Source organism: Ursus americanus, chromosome 16, assembly GCF_024610735.1.
Source record: "Ursus americanus isolate L20-20 chromosome 16, mUrsAme1.1.p, whole genome shotgun sequence".
Lineage (NCBI taxonomy): Eukaryota > Metazoa > Chordata > Mammalia > Carnivora > Ursidae > Ursus > Ursus americanus.
Window position 1 is genome coordinate 27717313 of NC_142142.1, and position 15096 is coordinate 27732408.

At 35.0% G+C, this 15096-nt stretch overlaps 1 long non-coding RNA gene across 3 annotated transcripts in view; it reads right to left on the reverse strand.

Annotated features, from left to right (window-relative positions):
• Positions 1-12455, reverse strand: part of LOC123787869 (uncharacterized) — a 79098-nt gene extending 66643 nt beyond the window's left edge. For all 3 annotated transcript variants that reach the window (XR_015726958.1, XR_015726959.1, XR_015726957.1), the window contains exon 1: positions 12116-12455. This is a non-coding gene — a long non-coding RNA (uncharacterized LOC123787869). The remainder of the gene's footprint in view (positions 1-12115) is intronic.
• Between the last annotated feature and the right edge of the window lie 2641 nt (positions 12456-15096).

Here is a 15096-nt window from a genome sequence, read left to right on the forward strand (position 1 = left end):
GTAAGGAATTAAAATACTCCTAGTAACACCAAATGAAGCAGCTTAATAGAATATTTTGCTCTGACCTGTCACCTGCTTATATTTGACAGCTGTGGCAATCTCTTTGGGCTAGTAAAGAAACTATTCTTGTCTTTAGTCTTTATTCCTTCTCTCCTTCCTTTTGTGGTTGTGGTAGAGGGTGGAATAATTATACTTAAATTTGTTATGTAGCATTGGTGTAAAAACTGTAAGCAAATAAATTATTAAGTGATAAAATTAGCGATTTTGTTTGGGTGTCTTCAGACATAAAGATTCAAGTAAAACGGCTTTACTTGATACATGAAGGAAAACTCAGGGGAGTGGAAAATGAGACAAAAAAGAAAAGGCAACATAAAATGTGTATTATCAAGCCAGATACCACTGTGGGCACCTGGAGCTTAATTGTGCTGGAAACCTCATGCACTGAAACATAAAGCACTTGGCTGAGATTTATTTTACCTGTAGCATGAAGGAAATGAGGAATTTATACAACAACTTTCTTCAGTTATTGGTTGAAGATTGCTGGGGGTGGGGCACAGTGGTCTTAATAAAGCAGTGTGTGTGCTCTTTCCTTAGGGAAGATTTGCTCTGCAGAAGGCAAGGATGCTTGCAGACAAATGTCTTTATGAATTTTGTTAAACAAAGCTTAAAATCATTGGAGAGATTATAATTGATGTTCTGAGCACATGGTAAAGCAGATCTAGCAGTCAAGACAAAGTCTTTAAACAAAAGCTAGAGCTACAAGTTAGAAATTAGGTTGCTAATCGGTTGCTAAATACTGAAGTGGCAAGGACTAGGGGATATGGGACAGGGTACCAAGAGCAACTGATAGTACTTATGTTAAAATTTCATATGCAAAAATTATTTAAAGGGTAGGTTTTTTTTTTAATTAAAAGGTGTAATATATGCTAAGAATGTAGAATTTAGAAGGTGATCAATTACTTTAGTTTCCTTCATCACTTTTTTTCCCCCTTCGGTAACTCTGCCCTTATGAATTTTTTGCTAATTGATTTGGGATTCCTCAAATCCTTAGGTTTCTCAGTGTCTAACATAAATAAAGCCAATTTCTGAGCACTTGAACAGCTGATAACTCATTTAAAGTCCTATAGTAATTAGAAAGTTATATCTTTTCTTTTGTAAAGTTCCCATTCTCCTGCATTTCAGATTCAAATTTAAACATTAATATATCAAGAAGGTGTAGAAAAGATTCAATTATGGCACCTACGATTGCATTAAGAAAAAAAATGCATTTAAATTGGTAAGGAAGAAGTAACATTTTTACTATTTGCAGATAACATGTCACTATGTATAAAAACCCTAAAGACTCCACCAAAAACTACTAGAACTGATAAATGAATTCAGTAAAGTCACAGGATACAAAATTAATATACAGAAATCTGTTGCATTTGTATACACTAATAATGAAATAGCAAAAAGACAAATTAAGAAAACAATCTCATTTCCACCAAAAAGAATAAAATACCTCAGAATAAACTTAACCAAGGAGGTGAAAGGCCTGTGCCCTGAAAATTATAAAACACTGATGAAAGAGGGGTGCTTGGGTGGCTCAGTCAGTTAAGCATCTGCCTTCAGCTCAGATCATGATCCTGGAGTCCCAGATCAAACCCTGCATCAGGCTCCCTGTTCAGCGGAAAGTCTGCTTCTCCCTCTGCCCCTCACCCCACTCTCATGCCCTCTTTCAATCTCTCTCAAATAAATAAATAAAATCTTAAACAACAACAACAGCAACAACAACAAAAGGAATTGATGAAAGAAATTAAAGATGACACAGAAACATGGAAAGACATTTCATGCTCATGGATCAGAAAAACAAATATTGTTAAAATTTCCATATCACCCAAAGCAATCTACAGATTTAATGTGATCCCTATCAAAATACCAACAAAATTTTTCACAAAACTAGAATAATCCTAAATTTGCATGAAACCATAAAGACCCCAAAGAGCCCAAGCAATATTTAAAAAGAAGAAAAAAGGTGGAGGTATCACACTCCTAGATTTCAGGTTATACCACAAAGCTGTAGTAATAAAAATAATTTAGTACTGCCATAAAAATAGATACATTCGTCACTAGAACAGAATAGAGACCCCAGAAGTAAACCCATGCTTATATGGTTAACTAATCTATGGCACAGGAGACAAGAATACACAAATGGGGAAAAGATATTCTCTTCAACAAATGGTTCTGGGAAAACTGCACAGCTACATGCTAATTAATAAAACTGGACCACTTTCTTATACCATACACAAAAATAAACCCAAAAGGGATTAAAGACCTAAATGTGAAACTTGAAGCCATAAATTCCTAGAAGAAAACATAGGCAGTAATTTCTTTGACATAAGCTATAGAAGCATTTTCCTATATATGTCTCCTAAGACAAGGGAAACAAAAGCAAAATTAAACAATTGGGATTACATCAAAATAAAAAGCTTCTTCACAGTGAAGGAAACAATCAACAAAACTAAAATGCAACCTATGAAATGGGAAAAGATATTTGCAAATGACATATCCAAAAAGGGTTAGTATCCAAAATATATAAAGAACTTATACAACTCAACACCTGAAAAACAAACAATCCAATTAAAAAACGGGCAGAAGACATAGACATTTCTCCAAAGAAGATAAACAGATGGCCAACAGACACATGAAAAGACGCTCAACATCATTCATCATCAGGGAAATGAAAATCAAAACTACAATGCCATATTACCTCACACCAGTCAGAATGGTTAAAATAAAAGACACAGGAAAAAGCAAGTATTGGTGAGGATGTGGAGAAAAGGAACCCTCTTGCACTGTTGGTGGTAATGTAAACTGGTACAGCCAGTGTGGAAAACAGTATGGCAGTTCCTCAAAACATTAAAATAGAACTACCATATAACCCAGTAATTCCACTGCAGGATATTTACCCAAAGAATATGAAAACACAAATTCAAAAAGATATATGCACCCCTATGTTTATTGCAGCATTATTTACAAGAGCCAAAATATGGGAGCAGCCCAAGTGTCCATTGATAGATGAATGGATAAAGAAGTGCTGTGTGTGTGTCTATTATATTGTATATGTATATTATATTGTTATATATTATTATTATTATATTATAATATATAATATTAAAATAGAATATTACTCAGCCATATAAAAAAATTAAATCTTGCCATTTGCAATGACATGGCTGGGTCTAGAAAGTATAATGAAGCAAAATAAGACAGTCAGAGAAAGACAAATACCATATGACTTCACTTATATGTGGAATTTAAGAAACAAAACAAAAGAGACAAGTCAAAAAAACAACTCTTAACAAACTGATGGTTACCAGAGAGGTGGTGGGGGGATGGGTGCAATAGGTGAAGGAGATGGAGAGTACACTTATCTTAATGGACATTGAGTAATCTATAGAATTGTTGAATCTGTGGAATCTATAAAATTGTTGAATGTTGTGCACCTGAAACTCATATAACGCTGTATGTTAACTATACTGGATTTAAAATTTAATTTCTAAAAATTAGAAGAAAAAAAGCATGATTCAATTATGGTAACTATGATTGCAGTAGAAAAAAGTCCAGATAGCCTATTTTTGAAATTAAGAATATTTAATATCCATAATATTCTTGCTTCTACTTCTTTCCTTAAAATTTTTATTATGAAATGTACTGCATGCCAGAAAACATGGTGTAGTGTCTGGAAGATCAGTGAGCACCTTCACAGTTTACTGTATCTTTACAGCTTATGGAAAAAAGTGAAAGAATGTTATTGGGAATGCAATTGCTCAAGCATTGATCAACCTAGGACATATAACCTCTTTGTCTTTGACCCCAGATCAAATTATTATGAAGGTCAGAGTATTTATGTGATAAAATATTGCTTGATGGTTGGTCTCTAGTGACAATTATGATGCAGTCCAGCCATTATCCTTTCTGCTTAGATAGTGAATGTACGTTATATTCTGTGTTTAAAAGGCTATTTGGTGGGACAAGTGACCTTTCTAACTGGGCTATTTGCTAGTCAAAACTCTTTTCATGATAACAAAATATACCATGATGATATTTTCGTACAAATATATTTTTTATTTCTTTATCTATTTGTCTTCTGACGAAAAAATACCCAGTCTAATCTGTGTAGCTATTTCTGTGTTTCCGTCTGTGTATGTGTGTCTAAATCTTCTGTCATAGAGCTGCATTCAGAATAAGACATCAGAAATTTTTAGATATACTTATAAGAGATGCTCTGTTCTTCTGTGCTAGGTGCTTTGCTACCGAAATATGGATATGAAAAAAAAGTGTTATAATTCTCATATAGGACAATGAATAGAAAACCTAGAGGACAAATTCCAACATGACCTAGGAAAAAAGGAAAGGTTAACAGGTGATTTGGGTATATTCCTGTTACTGGATTCCTTCATCTTATTCTGCACTACTGGGAGCTTAAACTGTGTAGACAAACTAGAAATGCCAGAATTTTAATTTCTTTTTTAGGAGAAAGTAAAAGTCTAGAATTGAAACCAAAACTGGCATAGATTCCAGCCAAACAGCGACATAGATCCAAGGGGAAAGTTCAGTGTTTTGTTTATAGTACTTACATATTCAGTGATTTTCATATGTAGAAAAATGTCCTCTTTGTGATAAAATCACCTCAGAGTACAAGTACGGATTAATCGTGTTTAATTAAATGTTTTATTTCAATTTACTTCAATAACCCATGTTTAATAAAGCCAACTTTAAAATGTTTGAGTGTAAGCCAGAAAATCGGAGCTCCACAAACTGGATGGGCATGAAGTGAGGCAGCCAGTAACTAGGCCCTTTCGTAACAATGTGGGTCAGAAATGACTACATTTCCAGCCCAGTGCCCTCTTCATATAGTGTAAGCACTTAGAAATCAAATGGATGAATGATAGAACATTTTTGTTTTGTTTTTAATTTGCCAACTTTTTTCTGTTAGTTTATCTTACAATTTGTTAGAAAATACCATTTAATTTTCAAATTTTTACATTATATACCTCAATAAATGTAGCCATTTAAATCATTTAAACTGCACTTTCGCTACTTATGAGTGTTTCCACACATGACAGAAAAGGAGTGATTATGAAGATAATTTGAAGTCATAGAGAAGATAGATTCATGAGAAAAAGGCAGGAAGTAATTAGGTAGAATAGCTTCAAGGGCAGATTTTGAAGCTGACCTCCCTTGTGGCCCTGGAGGTTTATCTATTCATTTCTCTAAATAAATATATACATCTCTATATATGCATATATACATATGTATATAAGAATATATACATCTCTATATATGCATATATACATACGTATATAAGAATATATACATCTCTACATATGTATCTGTATGTTTATATATCTTCATTAGAACACACTGAGATATGAGAGAATTGCTTTTTTTTCCCCCTCCAAGTATTTTTCTGATTATCTCTTCCATATTTAGGCAAGTTCCTTATTTGTGCTTTCTTAAACTAGTGTCTTGTTTGTGCCTTGGGGAAGATTTATGTCTTGGCAGAAGGCATAGGTGCCTGTAGGCACTTGTCTTTCTGGCTTTGGTTTACAAATGTTTAAAGCCATTAAAGAGATTATAATTTGATCTGAGTCCAAAAATCTAGGAAAGTAGATTTTGAGAAACAGAGAAAAAAATGACTATAAAGAAGAATAATTTATGCCCAATTAAAATACTCCCATGGAACAAAGATAGAATATTTTAGGAGTAGGACATGCAGGTAAGACTCTAAGATTTAAGATTCCCAGCAACATCAAAAAAATCTGATGCCCCACTTAGGACACAAAAGCAACAGAGCTGGTGGACTTGATGGGGCTGTGTTGCCCAAAACAACAAGTTTCTTAGCAGTTTAATCTGATCATCAATGATACAGGAATGGAAAAGAGCAAAGAGGCAGTTCAAATATTGACTGAAGTTAAATGCTCTGTATGTATGCATATATAGAGGCTTAAAGAGTAAAATTTAATTATGCAGAATTTTATTTCTGTTCTGTCCTAATCATCTATTTCTTTCTCTCCAATGTATCATAACCAGCTGCATACAAACATTTATCTACCATTTTAAAATTCCTTCCTTCCTTTCTTCCAAGCTTTTCAGCTATTTCCCTATTCCCTTCCATAAATTATTTCCTAAAAAAAAAAAAATCTCCACTTTCTTCATATCCTATCTTCTTTTTGCTTTCTGAATTCTTCATTTCATTCACTCACTTTCCACATGGCAACTCAACAGGGGTCTTTTTGATGACAAATGAAATTTCCAATTCTCTCTTTTCATCTGAACAGATGTCTGAACACCATTCCACACATTTAACCATCGTTCCTTCTTGAAATACATTTCTTTATTGGCTTTTGTAATGTCAAATGCTCCTGTTTTTTGTTTTCATTTTTTTTTACTTCACGCCTTCTCAAATTCCTCAGTTATCTCTTCCTTTTTTGACCAAATCTTGTAATTATTTTAATTACTCTTGTACTTTCTTCACTTTTTCCTCTGTTTTTTGACTGATAGTTCTATGAAGATGTTCTAGTTAATAGCTATTACTTTCTAGTAAAATAATAATTCCCTGGGTTGTAAGATAATGCTGCCATCTGATCTCTTCAGGTTTATCTTACCCTTTAAACAATATATAAAAAAAGGGTGTTCCTTTATTGGCTGGAGTGATTGAGCTTGATTATGGAGGGAAAACAGAATTGGAGAGAGAGAGAGCGTTCAGCCTAGGCTTAGAGAATTCTCAGAGTACCTCCTTAAAACTCTGCTATTCCAGGATAAATTATAAAAAAAATCCTATAACAACCTTATAAGGCAGGATTGGTTACAGCTCAGACCTTCAGATCTTTTCAGAATAAAAGATAGGATCACTCCACTAAGACAAGTATCCCAGGGCTCCTGGGTGGCTGGCTCAGTCAGTTAAAGTTGGGACTCTTGATTTCTACTCAGGTCATGATCTCTGGGTCATAGAATTGAGCCCTGCATGGGACTCCACCCTTAGTGCTAAGTCTGCTGGAGATTCTCTCTCTCCCTCTGCCCCTCCCCCCCATTCACAGGTGCACGCGGCGCTCTCTCTCTCTTTCCCAAATAAATCAATAAATCTTAAAAAGAAAAGAAAGGGAAGGGAAGGATAAGGGAAGGGAAGGATAGGGGAGGGAAAAGGAGGGGAGGATAGGGGAGGGGAGGGGAGGGGAGGAGAGGAGAGGAGCGGAGAGGAGAGGAGAGGAGAGGAGAGGAGAGGAGAGGAGAGGAAAGGAAAAAAGGAAAGGAAAGGAAACGAAGGGAAGGGAAGGGAAGGGAAGGGAAGGGAAGGGAAGGGAAGGGAAGGGAAGGGAAGGGAAGGGAAGGGAAGGAAAAGAGTACCCTGACCAGCAGAAGAATTGGCTGACAGCACAGGGAATACTGGGTTGGGTAGTGAAAGAAAAGTTCCAACTACAGCCCTATATTCAGATGCAGGTATGACTGCTATAACAACTATACATTGAACTATACATTCCCCCTCATCTTCTTTCCCTAATATTTTATATAAGATGTTGTAGTGTTGGTTATGCCCATAATTTTTTTTAAGTTAAAGGATCTCAAGTGAAACTGTGACTAATCCAGTGATGGAATTAATATCACTTAGATATATATGACTTACAGACCATTGCAGTCCCCTTTTAAGAGAGAAAATGCACAGTCATGCTTATTTATTCAAAGGATAGTAGAATTATGTTGGGGAAAGATACAATGTTGCTTTCCTCAAATTAAATTTGAATAATATGTAACAAACTGTATCCATTTTTAAGAAATATACAATCCATTTTTAGGAAATATACAATTTGATCCATTTTCACAGTTGTATAAACCCATGAAACTATAATCATATACCCTCAAACCAATATTTTTAAAAGCTTAATGACAACCAAAATATTTTCATTCCCATTTGAAGTCCATTTCTTCCTCTGCCCGCAGCCTGAGACAACCATTGATTTATTTTTTGTTGGTATACTTTAGTTTTTTCTAGAATCTTATATAAGTTTAATCGTTTAATATGTAATTTGTGTGTCTAGCTTTTTTTCCCAGTATAATAATTTCAAGATTTATCCATGTTACTGTACCTGTAGTTTCTAGTTTTGATTCTAAGTAGGATTCCATCTTCTGGATATACCATAATTTGTTTATCTACTGACTTATTGTTGGGCATTTGAGTTGTTTCCTAATTTTAGCCATTGTGAATAAAGTTGCTATCGATGTTTTTAATGGTTCTTTTCTTTTTAAAGATTTTATTTATTTATTCGACAGAGACAGAGACAGCCAGCGAGAGAGGGAATACAAGCAGGGGGAGTGGGAGAGGAAGAAGCAGGCTCATAGCGGAGGAGCCTGATGTGGGGCTCGATCCCATAATGCCGGGGTTACGCCCTGAGCCGAAGGCAGATGCTTAACCGCTGTGCCACCCAGGAGCCCCTGTTTTTAATGATTCTTTATACAGACATGTTTTGATTTCTTTTGGTAAGTTCCCAGGGGCAAATATCTCTATTATATGGTAGATTTATGTTAAACTTCTGAAGCAATTGCCAACCAGTTTTCTAAAGTGACTATCATTTTGTATTCCCACCATCATTGCATGAGTGTTCCAGTTGTTCCATATTCACATCAACAATTGGTAGAGTCGGATATTTTTTATTTTTTTATTTTTGTCTCTTTTTGTCTTTTTTCATCTTTCTTCTTCTTTGCTCTTTTTTTTTCTTTTTTGCTTTTTTAATGCATGTGAAGTTGTATCTCATTGTGGTTTTGTGACTTTAATTCATTTTCTTCTCATGACTGAAGATGTCCATGTTTTCCATGCGTTAATAGCCATTTCTATATCTTTTATAATAAAGTATTTGTTCAAATTTTATGTCCATTTTGGTATTGCGGTGTTTTTGTTCTTATTATTGAGCTGTTAGTGTTCTTTATGTTTTCAAGATACTACTTCTTTGTCACATACATATATTGTGAATATTTTACCACTTTTGGTGGCTTCCATATTTGTTTTCTTAATAGTATCTTGAACAATAACAATTTTTTACTTTTATGAAATCAATTTATCATATTTTTTTCTTTTATGCTTAGGGATTTTTGTGTCCTAAGGGCACAAAATATTTGCCTATTCCAAGACTGCCAACATATTTTCTCATGCTTTCTTTTAGAAGTTTAATAGTTTTACCTTTTATTTTTAGATCTCTGATCTATTTTGATTTACATTTTGTTTATGATGTGGGTTATAGTTTGATATTTATGTTTATTTCCATATGCATATCTAGTGTTTCTAGCAATTTTGCGGGGGAAAAAATCTCCTTTCCTCATTGAAATCTTTTGAAACCTTTGTCAAAAGTAATTGACTAAATATGTGTGGGCATTTTTCTGGATTCTGTACTGTGTTTCAATAATGAATATGCTTGTCTTTTTGCCATTACCTTTCATAGTTGTTCCAGTTTTAAAGTAATTATTCAAATTCAGTAGTTTAAGCTCTCAAACAATGTTTTTCTTCTTTAAGATCACTTTGGTTATTCTTAATCATTTACATTTCAATATAAATTTTAGAATCAACTTATCAGTTTCTATTTAAGAATAAAATACACCGGAATTTTGGCTGAGATTGCACTGAATTTCCACATCAATTTAAAATAAGTGACATCTTTATAATATTGAGTCCTTCTAATCCAAAAATATAATGTGTATCTCCATTTCTTTAGGTATATTTTACATTTCTCTCACCAATACTCTGCAGTTTTCAGTGATAAAATCTGATACATGCTTTGTTAAATTTATTTCTAAATATTTTGTTGTTTTTAAAAATGTTATTTGGATGATAATTTTTTAAATTTTGTCTTCTAATTGGTTGCTGCTGGTATACGAATACAGTTGTTATTTTTATGTTAACATGTATCCTGTAACCTTGCTAGATACATTTTTTTTATTGCAGAAGTTATTTTGTAAATTCCCGAGAATTTTCCTCTAAGATAATTATGCCATATGCAAATAAAAACACTTACTTGGGGGTGTATATCCTTTGTACTCTGTGTACCCTTTATTTTTATCTTGCCTTATTGACATGGCAAAAGCCTCCAGAAAGATGTGCAATACATGTGGTAAAATCAGGCATCTTTGCATTGTTTATACTGGTGTATGTGTGTGTGTATACACACACACACACACACACACACACACACACATATATATGTATGTATATAAAATAAAATACATGGATCTGAATTACCCAAAGCAGTAGACTGTAACACATATCATAAGTTGAACTTCAGTACCATCCCAGACCTTCTAAGCATTTCTCTATACCTCAGGGGTAGAAAGCCTGATAAAGGAATTTTTCAGACTTTCATATCAGCAGAAAATTTGGCTGTAACTCCCTGGTGAGGGACATAGGCAAAATTCAAAAGGCAATGTTATGCACTGTATGTTTCTGCACAACTGGTCCCCAAATTCTTATGTTGAAATCCTAACCTGAAATGTGATGGTACTTGGAGATGAAACCTTTGGGGGCTAATTAGGATTAGAGGAGGTCATGAAGGTGGGGCCCTCATTATGGAATTATTGACCTTATAAGAAGAGATAGAGACTGATTTCTCCCTCTCTCTCTTTCTCTCTCTCTCTGTCATGTAAAGACACAGAGAGGAGATGACTATCTGCAAGCCAGAAGAGGTTCTCACTGGGAACTGAGTCAGCCAGCATCTTGATCTTGGACTTCCCGGCTTCTAGAACACTGAGAAGTAAATGCCTGTCACTTAAATTACCCCATTGCTAGCATTTTGTTATAGCAGTCCAAGCAGAGAGAAGTAGGGAAAACATTATTTACTGGGAGTTACTGTGGTAGGTAGCTGAATGACTATCTTTCAGCAGCTCCAAAACAACTTGAAAATCATCTCACATCAAAAACTAGTGATGTACTGTATGGTGACTAACATAACATAATGAAAATTTTTTATTAAAAAAAAATCACATCCTTTGGGCTCCAAGCAGCTAGATCCTTCTGGCAGCATCCCTGAGTTTTCTAAATTATCAGATTTCCTTCCTGAAACCTGCTTTGCTCTCCTTTGCTCTCTCAGCCTTCTTATTGATTACTTAAGTTTCTATTTACCCATATTAAATCACTTCTTACTTAAAATAGCTATGGGATTTAAATTTTCCTTACTCATTAATACACTTCTACACATAAAGGTATTTGGAAGTTTATTGTCTTGCATCAAGCACACAGCTTCCCTAAGTGATGTATTTGGTCCAGTGATGAGGAGGAGACATAAGTCACTTCAACACTTGACATGTGTTGCACCTTGAGTATTCCTTGTTAAATAGAATTTATCTTTTTATTTGACTTTGTAGGAGAAGGCTGGGGGAGAGAGAGGCATTTCTGGGCTTCTATCATTCATCAATACATTGTTTCTATATGAAAAAATAGCTAATTTACAAATTAACTTAAAAATAAAAAACTTACAAATTACTTTTTCAGAAGCTGTTTTGCTAAAATTGAAATAGTCTTTTTAATTACTACATAACCCTTTTTTAATAGACTAAATGATATATTCATTACGGATAGTTAACTGAACACTATTCCAAGTTAGTCTTTCAGGTACTCTTAATTCTCCATTTCCTGTCATATTATTTTGCCTGAATTCGTTCTAATTATGGTATTGTTCATCCTTCCAAAACTTAATTGGATTGGATTTTTATTCTACACACACACACACACACACACACACACACACACACACTGTTGATAGTAATTAATGTTTTCTCATGAATCAACTGGGAGTTCAGAAGATAGCCCAGTTGAATGAGCTTCAAAAGGACCTCACTCAAGAAGTCTTCCTTCAGGGAGTGAGGCATCCGCAGTGTATTCCAGAGAAAACATAACTAAGAGAGGATACATATCTGTATTGATAACAATAAAATACAGACATAGATAATACATGATAGATAGATGATAGATAGGTAGATTAGATAGATGATAGGTAGATTGATAGATGATAGATAGATAGATAATAAACAGGTAGGTAGGTAGATCAATGTTGATATAGATATATAGATAATCTCTTATAAGGAATTGACTCACATTATTATGGAGGCTTGGAAACTCCCAAGATCCTCAGGGTGATGTGCATCAAAAGCTAGAGACCCAGAAACCGTATGGCATAGCTCCAACATGAATCCAAAGGTCTGAGAAACAGGAATGCTGGTTGTATAATTCTAGTCTAAAGGCTAACAGGCACAAAACTCAGGAAAACTAGTTGTTTCAGTTCCAGTTTGAAGCCAGAAAAAAGTAAAAGTCCTAGTTCAAGATCCAAAAGACAGGAATGATTATTTCGTACTTGGGAGGAAGGTTTTTGTTATCTTCAGGTCTTCAACTGGTTGTATGAGGCCCACCCACATTAAGGAGGACAATATGCTTTACTTAGTCTACTGATTCAAATGTTAATCTCATTCAAAATCACCCTCACTGAATCACTAATGTTTGACCAAGTATCTCTTCACCCCACAGCCCAATCAAGTTGAGAAAATTAACAATCACGCATAGATAAAAATTTACTCCTGGGTGTGGACTCTGACTGGTAAAAAAGTAGGGCATGAAGAGAGGCCAGTCACAATGTGCTTCATATTCTTCAGGTCAGAGAGATCTCTCAGGAAAGCCTAAAACATGCAATAAGTAAAAGAGCAAGCATTTAGACATCTAGCATATTCAGAGGGCACCAACACTAAATCGTAAGTTTAGAGTCAATTAAGATTGTTCTTATTCCTGAATGCCATCTCCTAAAGTTGTGTAAGAACCAGATGTAGTGCTGTTCTGTTAATAATTTCTGATATGATTGTGACCCAGGTTAAAAGGGAGTAGAGGCTTTAAATCAGAGAGGGAAAGGAAATGTTACTAGTGGGATGGATTTGTGTTTTAATCACTGAATAATCAGCCAGTTGAATCAAAGAATGAATCTCAGAACTGTAAAAAGTCCATTATCTTTTGATTTGTACCCAAATAACCCAACTTATTTAATAAGCATGGTATATGTTCTTTTTTTCTCCTACTATATGCTTCTTAATTACAAAATCGGTGACATCTATATGTTCATCTTGCAATAGATTAATTATCTTACATATTAGAAATATAAAAGCCTAAGTATAAGATGAAATTTATAAAAGACTAATAAAAAGAATAATCATGTCAACTTTTGCTGCTACAAGGTTCTCCTATCACCCTTAAGGATACATTCACCTCAGTAGATAAATTATCTCATAGCTTGCCCTTCTCTATCTCTGTTACTAATGCCACATGATGATATCCAAGGCTGAACTACCTCGTATTGACTCTGTCTCTATAAGAATTCTCTTCATTATCCTTTACTGAATACCAGGCATTTATCAGGGCGTTAGAGATACAAAATTAATTCCTGATTTTAAAAAATGGACATATGAGAGTTAGCTGTATAAAGAAATAATTATATTAGAGACTGATTACAGGGATCAAATAAAGCCTAATTACTTATTAAATATCACAATATAGTATGAGTGCTGTTACAGTTACTAGCACTACATAACAAACCTCTCCAAAACTCAGTGGCTTAAAATATTTATTTAGTGGATAAGTATGCAATCTGAGAGGGAATTGTTGATGGCAGTTCTCTTGTCTTTACTCACTATTAGCTAGGGGCTAGAATCTTCTGTGATCCAGGAACACTCAACCAGTTGGGGACTGGATCAATTGGAGCTGCTCATACATCTCCCTCTCAAGACCACAGGACCCTCCAGCACGGCCACTTAAGCAAAGGCAAACTTCTTACTTAGAGTGGCAAGATTGTGAGTACATGGTGATGCATGTCACCAGTGAGAGCCCTGTGAAAGCGGTATTGCCTTTTATAACCCTGTCATGCAGTGCCACTATTACTGTAATTCAGCTGTCTGGGTAGAAATTATAGACATCACCTCACAATGGAAGAGTGTTAATGTCACATTGTAAGAATATGCAGACTGGAATTTTACATTTGGAAAATGCAAAAAATGACAGGTGCACAGAGAAGGCAGAACTATTTCAGGACTGGAGAAGTCAAGAAAGTCTTCCAGCAGTGGGAGACCACTCAGTTTCCCTGCCCTCTAGTCTCTCTCTCTGTCCACAAATTCATTCTTCACATTGCCTCTTAAATTATCTAAAATGCAAACTGGATGCCATCCCAATGGATGGCCTAACACGAAGCACTTGTTTTCAAATTTCAAGAACCTATATCAGCATTGTTATATAGAACTTACTGTCCATTACAGTAGCTGCTAGCCACATGTGGATACTGAGGATTTAAAATGTGATTATTGCAACTGGAGAACTGAATATCTAATTTTATTTATTACAAATTAATTTTAATTTAATTCACATAGTCACATGAGGCCAATAGTTGGGGAAGGTCATTGAAAAGATGTGACCAACAGTTGACCTGTGAGCTGATCCTGGCACTCAGAGGTCCCACACCCCTCCCTGTCCTTGGTGTGGATCCTGCTTGTCTTGCCCCACTCCCAGAAGCAGCTCCAAGGATATGGCCTTGAGGCAGGGCTGTGGTGTTGAGAACACCTGCACAGTATACAGACTAAATCCAGTTATAGCCTCTTTATAAACTTTTAAGATTTGGCAGGTGGGTTCAAGGATACATTTGTCTTGCTGCCTCCCAAGACAAGCCTCATGTGTAACTTCTCTTTGCTTATTAAAACTGCCACCTGCCAGCCTGGAGTTGCTTGCCTCTTTGGTCTCTCCCTGTCCTGGTTTCATACACCCAGGAAGTTCCTGAACCAATAACAATGGAGTAACATTTTGAGTAACACAGGCACTCTGAGATAAACTCCAAAGTCCTTAAAGTTATCTTTTTTAAATCCTGTAACATCAAGGTGCTGTGTTATCACACTCTTTTAAAGGAAAGAAAACTGAAGTTAAACAGAAATAATTTCTATTTAAGATGGTACATTATGCATTGTAATCTGACATTGCTATTTTAACCTAAGATAATGCAAGTTTTGAGAATTATATAGAACATTCAGTGCCAATTAGAAGAACCACTTTTACTG